Raw genomic sequence first — 21,100 nt, forward strand, 5'->3', positions numbered from 1 at the left:
CAATTTTATATCAAATAACAAATAGTGGGCGAATTGCTGCAGAAAATTGTTATTTTCTTTTTTTGTTTTCAATTTTTTCCTTCGTATATGGAGGATAGTTTTGTCTGTAAAAAAACAAAAACCCAAAAATTCTGTAGGGATAACGCAAATATTCAAAGTAACTCCACAATTTCAGTTCTTTTTTCTGAACTCGTCCGAAAACATTTTTCAATTATTAAGTCCATCAAGCAGGAAATGCAGAAAAAAAGGGATTAACCTGACTTCATAGCACTTTTTCTCAAAATTGGTGTTTTTCATTTAACGATGATAGCTGTTTTTTGACACACGTTTTTGATGATCCCGGTTGCAGATGTTTCGGATAGTTTCTGAGTAACAAATATTTATCAAGTGATTTTTCTAAGAAAACTATTTTTTGTTTCAGCAATATTTCTCACACCTTTATAATAAGCAGAAGTGCTTAATGAATGTTTCAACTATTTCTTAGGAGGTAAAATCAAAATTATTCTTAAACACTGCAAAATAGGAAAGTGAAGTAAAGTTTAAATAAAATGCACGGAATCACGAGAATTTGATATAAAAAGTCTGTTAAAAAATAATACCTATGTTCTTAGTATTCAATACTTATAAAAAGGACACAAAGTCAGCAGTTTGAAATGGAAAAAATAAATCGGAATGGTTTGCAACGTAATCCGAAGGCTGCACTCTTAGTCCAGATGTGTTCGCTTTTCATTAATGACTTAGTGAACAGTTTACCTGGTGATATTGAATATTGAGGACTGCAAATCAAAGGTTTACTAGTTGCAGATGATGTAGTGATGGTGGAAAATTCTACGGAAACTCTACAACTTATGAATAACAAGTTTAAAGAATATTGTAATCTGTGGAACCTAGTGGTTAATCTGGACAAATCCAAAGTCATGAAAGTAAACAAGAGAGGTGAAAGATGAACTGCTAACACGAAGTTGTTGAAATTGTAAAGGAGTACAAATATCTTTAAAAATTAAAAAGGCAAACATTGCTATAAATACAACCTGGAAAAATTGCTTCAATAACAGCCAAATAGGCCATAGCTGCAAGTATCGTGCTTTTGAAACAATTGTGGAGTCTTTCATGCTGCACAGACATGGGAAGCAGTTGAAAAGCTTTTTAGGTTATTCATCAAATGAACTTTTCATCTTTCACCAAACTCGACTATATAAACGGTATGACAACGTTGAAAACTAGAATAGCGCCACTGTTCATCAAGGCCCTTAAACTTCAAATTGATTATATTTTTAGTGTTATACATATATCAGATCACCGTCCTCCTAATAGGATCGCGATGCATTTGCTACTCAATAGAAGAGGATGTTTTGAGGAGCTAGCAGAAACATGCTACATGGATCTGAATTTTTGTGCAGAGAAACCTAGTACTTGGAAGCCATTGGTGTATGAGTTGATCACACAAGCAAAAATAAGATATTGATCTAAATATAAAAAAGAAGCTAGAAGCTTCTTCCTAAGATCAAATTATAACCGTTTTGATTGTCCTCTTAGGACAAATTATAAAGATGAGACCAACAGAGCCAAAATCTCACTGATTTTCCGACTACGATTGGAATTATTGGATCTAAGTTACGCTTTTATTCTGAAGAAGTGTTCTCAAACGCTGGAAAAACTACTGCGTAAGCTTTTCCATCTGTCCTATTCTACAGGTCTCTCTTCGAGTGGATGGAAAACTGCATTTGACCAAGCCTGTCCCTAAAAAAAGCGAATCCTCCTCACCATCTAACTATCGTCCAATTGCAATCCCTTCTTTCCAAGGTCATGGAAACGCTGATCAATTTTCTAATTCCAAAATATCTTAAAGAACGGAAGCTTCTTAATGACCGGTAGTATACCTTTCGTTGAAAAAGCTTCACTGGTGATCTCATGGTTTATCTCACCGAACAGAACAGTGGAACAAATTTTTACACCGTTTTGGAGATGGTAAGATTATTGCATTTGATATTTCAAAGGCATTTGATAGAGTTTTGCACCAAGCTCTCTTATCGACAGTACGTCCATTTGGTATTGATGAATCCCTTCTTCGATGGGTTAGAAATTACCTTTCAGACCGTTAAATTCAAGTTGTATTTAAATCTGATATCCACAAAATAAACGTTGGTGTACCCCAGGGTTCCCTTTTGTCTCCGACACTATTCTTTATTTTTATAAATAATATTTTGTCTGAAACTTCTAACCTACTACATTGTTTCGCTGATAACGGTAGCCTCAGTATTTCATATTTGTTTTTACATTCTTATAATTGTTCTTCAGATGTGAGATATCAACGGAAGCGTATGATAAGCTTATTAAATTCTGATCTTGACAGCATTTTCCAATGGGGAATCGAAAACCGCGTAAAATTTTATTCTTCGAAAACTCAATGCTGTCGTCTGTCACAAAAGCGTCACTCTCTCCCAATGCCACTATTCATAAGTAGTACTTGCATCGAGGAGACTGAACAGCTTTCAGTTCTAGGTACTATATGTTCATCACAAACCATCTCTTGTGGAGTGATCACATATAGATATGAAGTCCACAAAAAAGCTGCTAAATATTTAAGTTTTCTCCATCGATGGAAGAAGATTTTTACGCCTTTTGATCTGGCTATAATTTATAAAACCTATATTCGCTCGAAACTCGAGTATAATTCCTATATCTGGGCAGGTGGTCCAATAACACACTTGAGTCTCTTGGAAAAAATTAAAAAAGAGCTCTAGAAATAATAGGTGATTGTTGTTTAACTGAAACTTTTGTATCTCTTGAACACTGCGCCGTAAGGTTTCATGTCTGCCCTTATTGTATAACTATTTTCATAAACAATGTTTTTCATAAAATAGCAACTTGCATCAATTCCCTAAAACAATTTAAACTTAATATTCGTCCTTTTAGGAATGTCCATCAGTTTACCCTTTACTCCAATTTCGGAAGTACTGTAAAGTACAAAAATTCTATATTTAGTCGCACTACAGGAATGTTGAATGCTTTACCAGAATCAATATTTTCCACTCATTATACAATATGCAGGCATTCAAAACCAAAAACCAAAAAAAAATGTGAACTTTGTAACCAAAGGCATACATTTTCTAGGGCAATGTCAAATATTGAGAGAGATAAGACCAAACGTATTCGAAAATAAGTATTTGACAGTGGATTCGATTCACTATTAAATGTGATGATATTAATTAATGTTCATAAAACATACACATCCGTCAATACTACACATTAATAAATTAACCGCATACAGAACGCCAAATTTTAAACAATAAAAAAGTACTTTAACATATTTTAAATATACGCAACGAGTTTTAAATTGTGACTAATCTTTAACGAAATTAATTAATAAAATCTTATGTAAAATAAAATTGTTTTAAGAATTGAAAATAAAACAGCAAAATAAGTTTATATTCAAATATTTAAATGTCATTTAATAAGTAAAAAGTAAGTATTTTTTATATATGTATGTTACCAGAAATGTATGAAACCTAGGAATTATATGCAATTACTAGGACATTTATACAGTGTAGAGTCTATTAAGGATATGTGTAAAAAGATTTACAAAAGATTATTTAAATACATATTTCCTAGGAATTTTATACAACTGCTTAACAACACGCTGCTGAAAACTAAAAATGAAATAAAAAGATTTGTTCTTAGTTTTGTATTACTTTATTTTTAAATGAAAGAACTTATTTGTTTTTTATTTATTTTAACATGGAAAGCTGGAGTGACAATTATAGTATAAAATAATGTTTTATTTTTGAAGCACCCACATTTTAATGAGCTACAACCCTTTATGCCAAGACATTTTTTTAATCCTTGTCCAGTCCCAGTTGATTGGATATTCGCAACTGAGCGTAGTGAAATTTCGGTACTAGGTACTTCTTTAGTATCCAGAATACCTCTTGGTCACACGCTGAATTCAGATCTAGAGTACAATTGTTTTATAATTTCATTCTTTGTTCCAATCTGATAAAGTTTGTTTTCGGTTTTATTTAAGATTACCCCTATAATATTTTGGGTGTCACCACGTCCTCGGTCGACTTCTGGTAAGAAAACCCTTACAAAAGGTCCTTTGGACACAAAAGGAAACATCTGTCACTTGTTTTTAACAATTTTCCTGCCTGTGGTTGTAGATTTTTCTTAGCAGAATGGCGGTTTTTTTTGCACTACTAAATTTTTTGAACACAATAGACAAAGCAGTTTGGAACCCTGTCCTTTTATTGCCTCTTCTGCTGCTGAACAAATTTCGTGGATCTTCGCCTCTTCGGTCATTTCTTTTGAACAGACAATGCATTCCTTATCATATGCATTATGAAGCTTAACTGCTAGACTCAAACTGATCTAAATTATTACAGACTGGGATTGGTTCTATCATATTTACCTACATTAAGTTTAGCAGTTGGTGCCTGGGATCTTCTTCACCATTCTATCAATTATTTTCTCTTAATCTTCTTCGGTTTAAATGTTTATTGTTTCTTAAAGTTGGCCGAAATCATTTCTTATCAGATTTTCGTTGTTTTTGTAGGTTTTTGTGTTTTATAAATAAAAGTTATTAATTGTTTTTTTCTAAAAATTAACATACGGTTATAAAAGAATCTCAATATCCGTTTTTGTTCCCTAAATCTTTTGTCGAAAACCAATTTGTATGAATTTTAGCAGATTTTTCGAAAATTTGTATTTTTTATAAAAAAAATGGCTACTGGATTTTTCTAGGAACACTTTGTTGAGTTAACAACAAAGTTTTGTAACGATCGAAATAATTTCAAAGTCAATGCCTTCATCTAGTCTCGAAATATCGTAATAAAGCGAAAGTTTTTTTTTTCAAATTTGTTAAAATATTTTTTTTGTAGATTCTAATGCATTTAAAAAAAATTTAATAAATGATAAAAACAATATTTTTTACAAGATAAAATTAGCTTGAAGGCAATATTTTAAATTTTTGCCAAGATAATCGAATCATTTATCGGTCCGATTTGTCGTGTTGCAAGTTGTGACATTTCTCGAATAAAAAAAAAAACATTACTAAAAGTTGGTTATAATTGATTTTGAATTTAAATGTCTTTCTAATAATTAATTCCATTTTATAGAAAATTTGAAAATTTTGTCTTCGACATAATTTCATAAAAATTAAGATCGATATCTTGTGGATAAATGAAGGTATTTACTTCAAAATGATGTCATTCTGTGTTAAATTTTCTTAGAAAAAAAAACAATATGTATTTTTGTATATAAGAAATAAAAACATTCTAAAAAAATATTAACATTCATAAAAATCGCGTCAAACAGATCATATTCAAAACATTGTTGGAAAAAACATGAAAACCTACAAAAACTGATAAGAAATACATAAAAGTATTTATTTCACACAAAAGTTGTTAAGAATATTTTGTTAAAATTTGAGCAAGACAAATCACCAGACGATATAGAAATTTATCAATGTGGGCCTCTTTTTTTATTAAAAAAAAAAAAGGTTATTGTTTATTTTCTAAAATATACTAATTTGGTAACAAGTTACATACAATTTCGTGAGGTATTTTGGGTCAACCATAATCTTGACTTTTTTAAAAATAGCAATATATCCTCCAAATACTCTGTTTACAAATTTGTTTTCAAAAATTTAAACTCTGTAAAATTAAATAAAAAAACTTGACTTATTAATTTTTTCTTCGAAATTTGTGTTTTTTATTAATTTTGTATTATAAAATGTTAAAATTACGATTAAAAAATAATTAAAGTATGCAGATTCTTAACTAACTTATTGTTTTACGTTTTAGTTTAAATTAAAAAAAAATATTGACACGTTTGGTATCGAATAATAATTTCAAAAACCAAAATTTGACATTTTGGATCATCAAATATTCTTCAGACTTATAAGAGCTTGTTCGAAAAAATATTACTGAATTCCGTCATGTAGTACTTGATAAAAATTAGAAAACATGAAATAATGGTTCTTCATTCATTTTTTTATTTGAAGAAGCCAAGCTAAAAGAAAATTAATTGAGAAAATTTAATAAAAATCTATTGTTTTCTTTTGAGGACAGGCAGACGATATATAGATGGACGAAATCGGAAGACCCACTTGTTTCGACTTCTCTATCATTCTAATATAATGTTTGAATAAAATCTCGGTTTCGAAATCTTGTACAAATGCAATACTTTCCATAAAGTTAAAATATAAAGCACGTAAAAAAGATACAAACTGAAAAACTCAAATAAATCTGCCCTGGACCGAACTAAGTGCTTATATATAGGTAGTGCACTAGGCTCTTGAGTTAGTACTTCTGATAAGTCCTTTTTTAAATGATAGGAAAATACTTCTATTTCCATTATCTACTACATACTTCAGAACAATTTGTAATAGCAAAATGTTTTTGTTCTTTGGGTGATCTACACTTCAAATTTTGTTTGTAAATTTACAAAATAAAATCCTTAACAGAGATGAAAAATGAATGCTTCAAAAAATATTGTAGATGTTATTGTGGTATACATAACAGCAATATGTTTTTGGTTTTTGAATGTTTGAGCAAATATTGAATTGAACCATATTTCTATAAATAAATAAATGGTTATTGTTGCACTTAAACTTAAACTTTTTATGAAAGTTGTTTGGCACTTTGAGGTAGTAACCAATCTCAACAATTTAAAAATAATAGAAATTGATCAATATTGGAAAGATTTTAAAAATAATTGTTTTTTATTGTTTAACATTTTTTGAAGAGTTTAACAAATACATTATGGAAATTATGGAAATGGTGAATATATTTGAATCCAGATATGAGATATAAAAACAAGAACAATATTTTTCTAGCTTTTTTGTATTTTGTTGAATATCTAATCTATATCTTTGTCATTCGATTTTAGAACCTGATATATAATTTGAAATGAAAATATAGATCCAATGCGATTTTTCTAACAAAATTTTCTTCAGTGACGAAGCACATTTCTCACTAGGTGGGTGTGTAAATAAATACAATTGTCGTATTTGGGTCTCTGAGAATCTTCCAGTAATTGAAGCGAGGTCATTACATCCACGAAAAGTCGCCATTTGGTGCGCTCTTTGATAAAGAGGTGTGATTGGACCTTACTTCTTCGTCAATTCGGAACATGGTCATAGCCGACTTTTTTACCTGCTATTGAAGAATACGAATATATCGGAACATTTTCTGGACGCCTTACGTCTCGTTGTGGCAATATCTAATGGCAAATCAGATCATGCTTTTTGACACCGCTTAAAAACCAGCTTTTGTAAAGTAATGGCTAAGATACCTCCCTCTGTGTGTCCAAAAGTGGTCGAAAATTAGCTCAATAAATAAAAGTATCAACTTCAAAATTGTTTTATCTTACACATAATTTTGTTTCTAATGCAACATAATGTTTTTAGAAGAATCCAATCCTCAAATTTTAATATTAGAATTTTTTTTATATGCAAAATATTTTTGCCTAAGTTTAGCTATTTTTTTAGAAAAATCTAATCGACGAATTTAAAAGAAATACACTAAAATAACAAAAAACTGAAAAAAAATTGTTTTCGACTCAAGTTTTTTGAGAAAAAGGAAAGATACTGAAAAATATTTTTTTATCTTAGTTGCGAAGTACCAACAAGCCTCGGATACGGACGGATTCACTGTTGACCACCCAAGCAAACGAAATAAGGACAACGAACTTTGGACCTGTACGTGGAATGTTAGATCCCTTAACAGACCACGTACAGCCGAACAATCAGCGGAAGCCCTAAACTGCTGCAAGGCAGATATAACCGCCATCCAAAAAGTGCGATGGGATGGACCGGGCAAACGCAAACTAAAAGACTGCGATATATACTACGGTGACTGCTACCGAGAACAAAGACAGCGTCTATTTGGGAGTGGATTTGTTGTTGGAACTAGACTCAGGCAAAAAGTCTTGAGTTTCAACAGTGTGAGCGAGCACATCAAGGCAATCCGCATAAAGGCTAAATTCGCCAACAAAAGCCTAATATGTGCGCACGCCCCAACAGAGGAGAAAAATGAAGACACCAAAGACATATTCTTCGAGCTCTTGGTTAAGACATATGAGCAGTGCCCTGGCTTTGACATTAAAATTGTCTTAGGAGATTTTAATGCCAAGCTAGGAAAAGAAGACATATTTGGTGTCATAATCGGGAGATACAGCCTGCACGACACCATTTCAAGCTGATCGCTTTTGCTGCGAGGCGAGACGTTCTGGTAGCTCGTACGCAGTTCACATATCTACTGATCAACTAGATTGACCACATTGCGATTGACGCACGACACTTCCCCAGTATACAGGATATCCGAACATTCCGAGAGGCCAACATTGACTCGGACCACTACCTCGTTGAAGCCAAGGTACGTCTACGGATATCCCGATTCAAGCCAGAACAAGGAAGTACTGTGAGAAGATTCGAAGTTAGACGGCTACAATCGCAAGAGACTGCCATGTCCTTTTCCGATCGAGTCTCTTATAACCTCTTAAGGACTAGAGCTACTCGCGAGCTCTACGAGCAGAAGAGGAGAGAGGAGCACCGGCTTCTTAGATGGAAAAAAAGAGAGCATGAGAAGAGCGCGATCGAGGAGATAGAGGGATGTCACAACAGGAATGAGGTTCGTAAATTTTATCAAAAGGTAAAAAAAACCTCCCAAGGGTACCAGCCACGAACCGAAGAATGTAAAGACGATCAGGGGAACATCGTAGTAGAACCGCAGTCGATGCTGAGAATATGGAAAAATCACTTCTCCAAATTATATAACGGCGATGACGAACCGAATTCCGCTGTAAGGGAGATAGAACCACTCAACCTCGGCGACGCAGATCAACGATTCCGCCTACCCGACCTTGACGAAGTGAAGATAGCTATATCTAAACTTAAGTCAAACAAAACTGCTGGAGCTGACGGCATCGTTGCCAAACTATTCAAAGCAGCAGGCGATGACTTGGTACGGAGCATGCACCAACTCATCTGCAAAATATGGTCGGAAGAAAGCATGCCCGATGAGTGGAATCTCAGCATAGTGTGCCTGATACATAAGAAAGGAGACCCTCTTAACTGCGCCAACTACAGAGGCATCAGTCTCTTAACATTGCGTATAAGATCCTCTCTGCCGTATTATGTGAACGTCTGAAGCCATTCGTCAACAACCTGATTGGTCCTTATCAGTGTGGCTTCAGACCTGGAAAGTCCACTATCGACCAAATATTCACACTACGGCAGATCTTTGAAAAAACCCAGGAGCTTCAAATCGATACCCACTATCTCTTTATCGATTTTAAGGCCGCGTATGACAGCATCAATAGGGAAGAGCTCTACCGAGCAATGTCTAGTTTTGGCATCCCTGTCAAACCTATTCGTGGCTTTTGATGTCATAAAAGGTATTAGACAAGGCGATGCACTGTCATGCGACTTCTTTAACATCGTTCTGGAAAGAATTGTGCAAAACTCAACCGTCAACACTAGAGGCACAATCTTCCAAAGATGATATTGACATAATTGGAAGATCAAAGCGTGATGTCAGTGGAGCGTTTTTGAGCATTGCGAAGGAAGCGAAGAAGATGGGTTTAGTGGTCAATGAGGGCAAGACCAAGTATATGCTGTCATCAAAAAAGGACACTGAACAACGACGTCTTGGACAAAACGTCACCATGGACAGCTTTAACTTTGAGGTAGTTAAGGACTTTGTCTACCTAGGCACCGCTATTAATGCAGACAACGACACCAGCGCTGAAATCAAACGAAGAATAACTCTTGCAAATCGCTGCTTCTTTGGACTTAGAAGGCAATTGAGAAGTAAAGTCCTCTCTCGAGCATGTAAAATCACCATCTATAAGACACTCATCATCCCGGTTCTCATTTATGGCGCTGAGGCCTGGACCCTGTCAAAGAAAGATGAGAGCGTCTTAGGATGCTTCGAGAGAAAAATTCTTCGGGCGATTTTTGGTCCCGTACGCATAGATGGAGAATGGAGGAGAAGATATAACGACGAGCTGTACGGGCTGTACAGCGACACTGACCTAGTTAGCAGAATCAAAGTCCAACGGCTTAGATGGCTAGGTCATGTAGAGCGGATGGACATCAACGCTCCAGCCCGGAAGGTCTTCGAATCCAATCCCGAGGGACGGCTCAGTAGAGGAAGACCGCGACTCAGGTGGCGCACCCAGGTGGGAGAGGACCTCAACCAACTTGGCGTGCGGAACTGGAGACAGCTAGCTAGGGACCGAGCTGGCTGGAGACGCTTGTTGGTTGAGGCCCAGGTCCACCCCGGACTGTAGCGCCACCTTAAGTAAGTAAGTAAGTAATGTTATACTTCAACAAAAAAAAATTGTCTTGTAATTAGATACGAAAACTCAAGAAAACGTTGCTCAATTATAGTTAGCCATTATTTCAAAAAATGTAATGGGCAACCTTCAAAATTATATGCAACCCCAAAAGTAAATTAATTATTCCCACAACATAATGCCAATTATTTATTAAAAGGATAATAAGGATTTTACTGCAGCAAAATTTGAAAAACATAATATTTTTTAAAAAATAATGTCGCCATCATTTGAATTAATGGGATGTTGCTGAACCTTGAATTTATTTTCAATTCTCCAGTTTTTAAACAAGGTTGAGATTCAATTCATTTAATTTGACCGAATGATACATCACAAGGTTTCTTCTGATTGATTTTTCCATACTCTAAAGTAAGTTCCCAAAAACAAAACACCCTGTGCAAAAAAAAAACTGTTCTTTCTTATGCGAATCACGTAGAACGAAATACTTTTCTCAAGGAAATAATATTGCAATCAATACCATCATCCCTTCGCACAAACACACACGTACATATATCTAACCTACACTCACTGTCTTAGAGTAGTTATCTTATACCTATGAAGAAAAGTGAGGAGGGATAAGAAAAACCTAAGCATTTCAAGGATATCAATATCTCTAAGAACGGCCATTCGTTTTCTTTTAGTCACATAAATTGTTTTACTCTTCGAAGAGCCATCAAGCAGTAAATCGATCAAAATTCAATTCCAAAAGTGGTAAATGAAACGGCCATCTCTGTAATATACCCTCAGCCTTCAGAATCCAGCCCACAGCCCTCAGTTGTCTGATTCTGATGTTGGGTGCTATTCGATGTTCGGTGTTTTGTGTTTCGGTGTTTGGAGTTGTATGTGCCTTCCTTGGCTTCACCGGGCTTGACTGCTTTTCTGGATGAGCTCTCTACTTGGCATGCTGCGGCGGCAATGAATGCCTCTTTCAATCTGTGTGGTGATTTGAGCTTATATCCGAAGAAATAAGTCAGATCCGGATTGATGAATACTTCCCTACAATCAATATAAATCATCAGTAAGATATAAAATTTATAGCTATACGAGCTATCAGGCTTATGTTGGAATAAAGGGGCGGTGGATGGGGCTATGCGGCATACTATAAAAATGAAGACGAAGATTTGGGATAGGGATGTTATATTTAACTTCTTGAAAATATTTTGACTAAGATTTGTGGCCACGAAGGTACTTTTAACATCTGCCCTAAGATATGATATTCAACAAAAGTCGAAAGCAAGTTTAATTTGCGTTCGGCATCATGGGCACAAAAAAATTCACATTCCATGAATCTGACAGAGAAAAAGTCAAAAAGTTCGAGCATTTTTCAAACATAGGTTATACCAGTCATCCTCATCAGAAGGTATAAAAAGTGTAAAACATTAAAAGTTCAACTTTTGCTGAATGTTTTTGTTGTAGGTCTTCTATGGAAATGTAGATGGAAATTGATTTATTTATTTTATTATGATATTTTTTAAGTTCAACTTCAACTAAGGTAATAGAATTCTAACTTAAAACAGACCTTTATGTTTGTTATGGATTTTATCGGTTCAGTTGGTTGATGAAGGTCAAGACTGTATTCTTCAAGAAAACACTCTTCTATTTTGGATTTTTTTTTTGAATAAAATTTTATTCGTCCATGACTTTTCATTGAAATGTTAAATAGGGTTTAAATAAATAATTTGACAAAACTTCAAGTATCTGAACTTTAGTATAGGTATAACAGCAGTTTTATTTCTCACATTAGGGTGAAAGTTTATATATTTTTGGTAATGAAAACCCATATTTTGGGTAATTTAAGTCTTTGTTTTTAAATTTATAGTGAAATGTCAGCGCGGGTCATTGTTTAAGAAAAAGTTATCTAAATATTCAAAGTTAAGGGTTGCTTATAGGTACCTATAGGTTTAATTACGCTTTTTTAACTTTTTGGCTCATTAGATACATTTTAAATTATTATTTATAGACTTGAAGTTGTACAAATGTTTTAAGAAGGGAGTATTTAAATTATATAGTTTTAAATTGGTTTCCAAATAGTTTAAGGATATTGAAAAATAGTTTTATCATTACTGTTTAGTTACAAAAAAAAACCCTTAATGTAGACAGGGTTTAAAATTATATTTGTTGAAGCAATACTTAGCAATGTTTACTAGGCATACATTTTTCAGAAAAACAACTCAAACATTATCGTGGAAGTACTAGAATTTTCATAAACAAACCAGTTTAGCTATAACCTTTGACTTAATAGTCTTAAATAAATTTTTAAAATGTATGGACGACTAAATAAGCTATTAGGCTTTCCAAAACAATCCTTGAGTCCTAGCTTTTTCTTTCAAAAATATGATTCCAAGATAATTTTACATTTATTTTCCAAGTTCTTAATTTTTTTTTACAAATTTGATTTTAAGCAGACCAAAGAATTTTTTATAATGTTTTAAACAGGTCAAAATATCCTAACTGTTTTTAACATTTTCAAAATTACTATTTAAAAAAATTATAAAATCATTTCAAATCAATGCTTTACGGACATCAGCGTAAAATTAGTTAAAGTGTTTTAAATATTCATTGGAAAATTGTTTGTTAAGAAAAACGATCTTTGATGAAAAACCTAAAGGGTGGACAAGTTTGAAAGAAAATAATAGACATTGTTTGCAAAAACAAAGAACAAGACAGGGTCACACGAACTTGTTCCTTTATCCAAAAAGTCTGTTCCTAAGTTTTAAAATTTTAAATATAAACGCAACATTATTTCTCAAAGAAATCTTAATTTTTATTTTTTGAAAATCTTCAGATCGTTGTTTTATAAGGTTTGTTTTAGAAATATTTTTGTAGTTATTTTGTGCTTATAAATTTACGTTTAAAAATATGGCAGTTTTTGAAGTATCATTAGAATTTAAATTATATTATTGTTCAATTTAAACACTTTAAATAATATTTAATAATGAAACATCTTATTTAATTTTTTTTAAAAATTGTTAAATTTGAGTTTGATCAGATAGACAATTATTCAAATCGGTTAATTTGCTCTAGACAGAGATTAAGAAAAAAAAAACAAAATAAAGGTTTTCTTGAGGGTACTCTTCTGGAGAAATATAAAAACATATAATTTTTTTGTTGGAACGAGCCAAGCTAAAAAATAAATGTTTAGAAAAAATGTCATACAAAATTTATCGAATCGCTTTGAGAAAAATAAATAAGGTGGCACAACAGTCCGTTAAGAACTAGAGCCTAGTGACTTACAATTCTCAACCATTCCTGTGTTCGAGTACTGTTGTCGAGGATGAAGGGGACCTATAGTTCTTAGGCCGAATCCGAACGGTTAATTTGAGAAAGCACTTTTCATGACAAGAATTACTTTTGGAGAATTTGTCAATTCCTCGCAAAAGGCAGTACCCGTGAAAAAAAGCTTTGGATGGTATAGGCATGGATCCAACCCAAGACCTCTGGCATTACAGTACAACGCACTAACCATCAAGCCACGGGTTATCAAAAATTAAACATAATAAATTCTATGTTTTAAACAGTAGAAGCGGGAAGACATAGACGGGAGAAATACGGGATCCAGTTTTTCACTCAGGACTTTGCTAAAGAAAAGGCTTAATAGGCTGTAATGTTTTGGCATTTGACAAGTACAAATTTAAAAAATATACCAGAATAAAAAATGGAACTATAAAAACTTAAATAACGCATTTAAATTCACTTAAAAAATGTTGATACATTTTAAAATCACAACACATACAACTAAAGTCCTTTTAGGTAATTCTGCGTTAGGGCAAGTTGTGATGGTAGATCGATCTTCTTAAAGAAAGAAAAGCACGTGGCTTTGAGCTTTTATTATATATGTATAATTTATTTTTCTTACCACTAAAACTAACCATTTATTGCATAATACTTCGCATATTGATAAAATAAGACCGAATTTTATATAAACTTATAAGATAATTCTTATGGCGAGACGGATATTGTTCTTAACTGAGGAAAGGGAGCGGAGCACTATTCATGACGCTAGGCTTGTGCGAGGTTCTTTTATACTGTAACCACGGAATAATCGTTTGGGATTGCGTTTCCGTTTCCTGTCCCTAGACAAAAAGCTAGAAAATAATAGGTCGAACTAAGCTGTCCATAAGGCATTAAAAAGAAGAAGTGAACGGTAGAATAAAATAAACGGGTCTAAATTTCCTTCATATCCCTGTCAGAAATCCAAAAGATAATCGGTCTTTTATCTCGCTGTAACAAGCTATGAAGATAAGGAAAGAAAGTTACCACACAATATACGGTTGGGCCTGGGGTCCCTACCATATCCCTAGTAACAAATTAGAGAATAAACCGGTGACCTTAGCCTTAGTCCATCATACACTTAGAAGAAGTGAATGAAGAATAAATGGGGCAAATGTATTTCGGGACCCGAAAATACGAGATTGTATTCGAGGTAGTAACTGTTTTCGGGAATTCTTTCGTTTATTGATCCCAAGATTGAAACTTAAATAAGTAAAATTGACCTCATGATATGAACAATTCTGTAATACTCCAGTGGCAATTCTTGCTCATGATCTTAGGGTTAGCTAGTTTCTCATGGAAGTTTAAGTTAAGTTTTCGTTTTATTTAAATTTTCTGCAGTCCGCCCTGAGCTTACATCGATAAATGCAGCAAATGTATGATTTTTTTTTATTAAAGACAAAGCTATAAACTCTGGAGGATTCTATCATTTTGTATAGCAATTGAAAAACTTTAAAAACTGTTGACGTTTTAATACCGCACGATTTTTTTGAAAGTTATGTTGGAAACTTAAAGCTTCGTCTTTCCTAGTCTGACCAAAGGTAGCTAATTTAATAACATATTGCAAATGGGAGACACTTAGCTTGTGTTTTCTCTGAACTGTGGTTAGAGTGTTTATGCTATCCACATCCGAGTAACTTCTTGCGAAAGATATACCGGAAGAAAGCAAACAGGATTAACAAAATTTATATATAATATTGGTTATATTATATATTGAATATCGGTTTTCGCTAAAGGTTCGAGTATACTATTTGTTTCGATACTTGTGTGTTCATTTTTAATCTGCAGGACGCCTATTATTAGCTTCTACAAAAACGATATTCTTGAAAATGGTTTCTCTAAGAATTTTTTCAATTATGTTCTTTGCTTGAGAAGTATTGAAGATTCCATTTTAATTTCTACCAAAATAAAAGTTCCTATTGTTAAACCAAGATCATGAAAATTGTCATTGTCATTGTTTGTTTAAATTAATCTATTTTTAAACAAACAAAGAAGTCTCTGTTGACAACTACTTACGAGTATCTTATAGCCTAAGACCTTATTCTTAGCTGGTCATAGAATTATGCAATTCCATGACATAGAAGTAACATTTGAATATTAAACTTCAAACAATTTGTTACTATATTTTTTTCTACGCGACGCGACGACGACGACGACGACGACCACGACTACGACCACGACGATCTCGAACGAACCTACGACGAAGACTAGAACCTATAACGTAAAGAAGGTAGAAAAAAATTTAGCACATTCAGCACGTATGATGCTGATATCTCCGGCCACTCAGCTTAGGGTGGGTTCAGTGAATAAATTGATATCCTGATTGAGATGATATCGTAGGTGATCAATTAAATTGATGAGAATACAAAAATATCGGTGACCACAGGGGTGTCTATCCTGAAATTGAGAAATAGGGCGCCAGCAATTTTTTTTTTATAATTAAGGAAATTGCAAACCTTCGGAGCGAAACCGACGGTGAAAGAAGTTTTAATAAAAGATTAAGTCTTGGAATTAATTTTCAAAATATTTATTTTTAAGTAAATTGCCTGGGAAACCTTGCAATTAAGTAGGGCTAAAACCCAGGATCTTTTAAACAAAGAAACAAATTGTTATTCTGGAAAGATAAGATGGACCGGTAACGTTTAGTCCCGAAAAAAAAAGTTAACGGTTTTATTTTAAGCGGGTCACGAGTTCCGTAATTTTCGGAAATAAAGCGAACAGCCAAAGCCAAACGATAATTTTTTTTTTTTTGAACAATGTCTCGACAACGAAATAATGTTATTCCACGGAAATAATTTTTAATCAAATAAACCAAACTATTATACTTAGCTTTTTTTTTCTCCTGCCAGATTTCCCTTCCTTCCTTAACCAATTTTCCTCTCCTGTATCTCCCACCAAATTCTCCAAAATTATTCTAATTTTTTTTTCAAATTTTCAAAACACTTCCTCGAATTTTATTATTATTTTTTTTCAATCAAATTTCTTTCTTCCAAAATTTACTTTTATTTCGATCTCTTCGATTTCGTAGCTTCCCAAAAAGTGAGTTCCCAGGCTTTTTCCAAGCCTGGATGAACCCTTTTTCTTCAAATACCCAGTGCTTTCAGCAACTCAGCGACTTGGGTTTCGGTCGCGTCATCTTTTCAGCAACGCTCAGCTTGTTTGCGTGAGTGTGCCAACGCAGTTGCAAACCCAGTAGTCTTCTCTTACTCGCACTTTAATCTCCCCAGCTTAATGCAAGTCACCCCTGAATTCGCCGCGCTCTACTCTGACTTGTATAGTGCGGGAATGCAGTGGGTGCATTCAGCCACCTAACATCCCCGATTCAATTTTGAATGAAAGAAAAATCTTGGAACTCAAGAAATTTGATTATTCACACTTTGCATTTTTCCCCACCGATCTTTCCCAGAAAAACAAATATAATTGTGGAAACTTGATGGAAATTAATAAGTTTCGAATAAAACCAATTGTGGGAAGAGAAATGTGGCAGAAGTTCGCTACACGCGTTTTTAAGTTATTTCGTTTGACTTTCGCGCAGATTTGGGAAATAAGGACTTACGTTATCGTTCCATCTTGTACATTTAATTATAATGAGGGTGTAAAAGTTGGGCTTGAAGCCATTCTCCCATGGAGTAACTTCGGCATTTGGAGACCAAGTGTCGACCGTGCCAATTTTGGTTTGCTGCAGTCAGACCATCCGTCTGACACTTATGGTGGTAATTATGCTCATTCTTTGGGGACTGGATGTCACCCGTTCTTAGTATTTGACCAGACCGCCCGTCTGTCACCTTAGTTCAAGTGGAAAATCGACATCCATGATTATGTTTCTTTCCAAAGTACTGAGAGAGTGAACCGATGGCTGATGGACCATGGCTGCCCCTCTCTCTCTCAGTAGATTGAAGGAAACACCTGTAGGAATGGAGGAGGGAGGAACAAGTATTTGGATGACGGAGAGAATGGTTCTTGTCGCGGTAATTTTTACCGTGACAAATCCCACCCTTTCCTCCTTGAAAATGCGTTTACTTTTAGGAAAAGTAAACCATTTTCTGTCGGTAATGTAGGTTAACAACACAACAAAGGAAACCCATCAGGCCAAAGATGGCATTTTATAATAAAAGATTTAAAAAAACTAAATAACCAAAATGAAAAGGTTAAAAAAATTAACAAAAACTATTTTACTTTTATTGGGACTTTTAGACTCAATTATATTCCGAAGAAGAATTATACGGCTTAAGATCCTTCGTGTGCCAAGTGCCACGTTCTTTTCCGGTTTCATCTTCGAGGACGTAAGTCCAAGGAGACAACCGTTTTCGGATTTTAAAAGGACCTACGTACTTTGGAGCTAGTTTAGCTGCATAATAATTTGCAGCGTCTGATAAGACGACGTTTCTTCGCCAAACAACATCGTTGGGAAAGTACTGAACGTCTCTCCTCCTGAGATTGTAGGTTTCTGCTGATTTTTTTGTATTCGCCTGTATCTTATTTGCTATGTCTACTCTTAGTCTCCTAAAACGTTCGCCTATATCTTCTGATTCGGTTCTATTGGTGTCTACTGAATTACTGCTAGGTCTAACGTTTTCTCGACCATCGGTCGACATCTCTCTTCCAAAATTAGCGTAATATGGTGTCACTCCTAGGACCTCGTGTTGAGATGTTCGAATAGCACAAGCTACCTTGGCTAATTGCGTATCCCAAATGCGATGATTTTCTGAAACATAAGCCCTTAAAGTAGTCTTTATTATCTGATTGATTCTCTCTGCTGGGTTGGCTTGTGGATGGTAATGTGGAGTGAATCTAATATTTGTTGAATAACCCTGGCATAATGTCTTGAGTTCCCTACTACGAAATTGAGGACCGTTATCACAAATCAAAATCTTTGGTACTCCAAATAAAAGAAAAACATTGTCCTCCAATTCCTTACAAATTGCTTTCGCGGTGGCGGTTCTCAAAGCAAATAAAAGTGGAAATTTAGTTAGATAATCGACTACTGTTAAAATGTAGACAAAGCCTTTACTTGATTTGGGTAGAGGACCCACTAAGTCTATACTGATCATCTCCCATGGTGTAGAAACTCCTATTCTCTCAGTCATAAGACCGGCTGGTTTATCATTAACTGGTTTCACTGATTGACAAGTGCTGCACTTCCTAACGTATCTAGTAACGTCTCCTCTCATCTTCGGCCAGTAGTATTTGGCCCCTACTCTAGCGAACGTTTTCCTAACCCCCATATGTCCAGCTAACGGACTATCATGACACTCCTTAAGAATACCTAATCTATCTTTCCTACCTATAACTAGTTTCCATTCTTCATTATTTTCATGAACTACTAAGTGATTTGATTTAACGTACTTAAACAGGTGGCCATTCTCAACTCTCCACGCTGGGTAAGCTAACGGGTTTATTTCCACCTCTGATATCATTTTTCCCACCCAAGGGTCTATATCCTCATCTGAGATTCCGGCCACCACCGGTACTCCACGAGATAACATATCCTGCACGACATGATCTTTCCCTTTGCGATGGATTATTTCATAATCAAATTGCTGTAATCTTACAGCCCAGCGCGCTAATCGTCCCTGTGGGTCTTTGAGGTTACTCAACCAAATCAATGAGTAGTGATCTGTTACGACTGTAAATCGAATTCCTTCGATATACGGTCGTAACTTCTCAACTGCCCAAAGGACTGCTAAACACTCTTTTTCCGTAGTGGAATAATTTCTCTCTGACCTATTCAATGACCTGCTCAAATAACATATAACCTTTTCTCCTTCCTCGAATTTTTGCGAAAGGACCGCCCCAATACCATAATCAGACGCATCTGTCTGTACTACGAAAGGTAGTTCAAAATTAGGGCAGGTCAAAATTGGTGCTGTAATAAGACATTCTTTCGCTCTCCTAAAACTATCTTCACAATCCTTAGTCCATATGAATTTTTTGGATTTCTTAAGTAAATCCGTTAAGGGCCTAACTAAACTAGCGAAGTTTGGTACGAAGCGTCTGTACCATGAAACTGTTCCTATAAAGCTCCTAACTTCTTTTACATTTCTTGGTGCAGGTATTTTGACCATGCTTTCTACCTTTTCTGGATCAACATGTAATCCATTCCTATCTACCACATATCCTAAGAATTTAAGCGACGGTCTACAAAAATGACATTTGTCACGCCCTACTTTTAACCCTGCTTCTTGTAATCTTTTTAAAACTTCGTTCAGGATTTCTAAATGTTTTTCAAACGAGTCTGAAATGATAATAATGTCATCCAGATAAACGAAGACATATGGCTCGAGTTCTGGACCTAACACGCTATCTATGAATCTTTGCCAAGTGGCAGGTGCATTATGTAAACCAAACGGCATTCGATTAAATTGAAAAAGACCTCTATTTGGTACCGTAAAGGCAGTATATTTCTTAGATTCTTCCGCCATTGGAATCTGCCAGTAAGCCGACTTGACATCCAATGACGTTAAGAATTTTGCATTCCTAAGCTTATCTAAAATAGATGAAATTATCGGTAAAGGATACGCATCCCTTTCCGTTACTTGATTCAATTTACGGTAATCAACACAAAACCTAAACGAACTATCTTTTTTCTTGATAAGCACTATGGGAGAAGCCCAAGGACTGTTTGATTTCTCGATAACACCATCATCCAACATTTCCTTAAGGGATTTGTCAATGTGGACCTGCATCGCCGGTGAAACAGGGTAGTATCTTTGTTTAACTGGATCTGACGAAGTTTTAATTATATGTTCTATTCTATTTGTTTTTCCTAACCCCTCTGGAATGTCTTTAAACAAATTTTCAATAAGAGTACTTAGCTTACTTCTTTGCTCGTTGTTTAAATCCGATTCTTCTATAATCGACGTGGTTCCGACCGAAGCCACGGTTGCCTGATTCGAAAAGTTCCACATGCGGGATCGAAGATCCGGGACAATTCCCGATTGTGCCCAAAAATCGGCACCTAATATCATCGCATTAGGAAGTGAAGGTATGACTAAGCACTCAACTAAAACTGACCTATTTTCAATAACTATTGGTAGATTTACTACCCCTAAAACTCCTACTCCCGCACCGTCTGCTAAATAAACCTGCCTTACATTACTTGTATCTAACTGTAATCCTACATCTTTAAGAATTTTCCAACCGTCCCTACCTATGATAGTTCTGGATGCTCCTGAATCAAGGAGTCCTAAAATCTTTACCCCGTAAATGTTTACTCCTAAATACGGACGTTTATCGTCCCCACTTGAATCTAATGTGAAACCTAGTTGAACTCGGTCTACCAGCTGGTCGTCAGCAGGTGACTTCTTTAAGTGCGACGGCGCTCTTGCCCTGCTGGCCCAAGAGACCGTTGCCCATTTCCCGAACATCTGCGGCAATCTCTTCGCGTTGTCCCGGAAGCCCCACAACCAAAACAACGTCTAGGAGCAGTACAGCGGTTTGAATAATGACCCTCTCTGTTACAATTGAAACAACGAATTGACCTATTCAATTG

General features: G+C 34.9%; 1 protein-coding gene across 1 annotated transcript in view; it reads right to left on the reverse strand.

Moving 5' to 3' along the window:
• LOC129946646 (carbonic anhydrase-related protein 10) overlaps positions 1 to 21,100 on the reverse strand; it is a 108,951-nt gene that overhangs the window by 28,155 nt on the left and 59,696 nt on the right. The gene's annotated exons all lie outside the window — the stretch shown is intronic.

This window comes from Eupeodes corollae, chromosome 2 (assembly GCF_945859685.1).
Source record: "Eupeodes corollae chromosome 2, idEupCoro1.1, whole genome shotgun sequence".
NCBI lineage: Eukaryota > Metazoa > Arthropoda > Insecta > Diptera > Syrphidae > Eupeodes > Eupeodes corollae.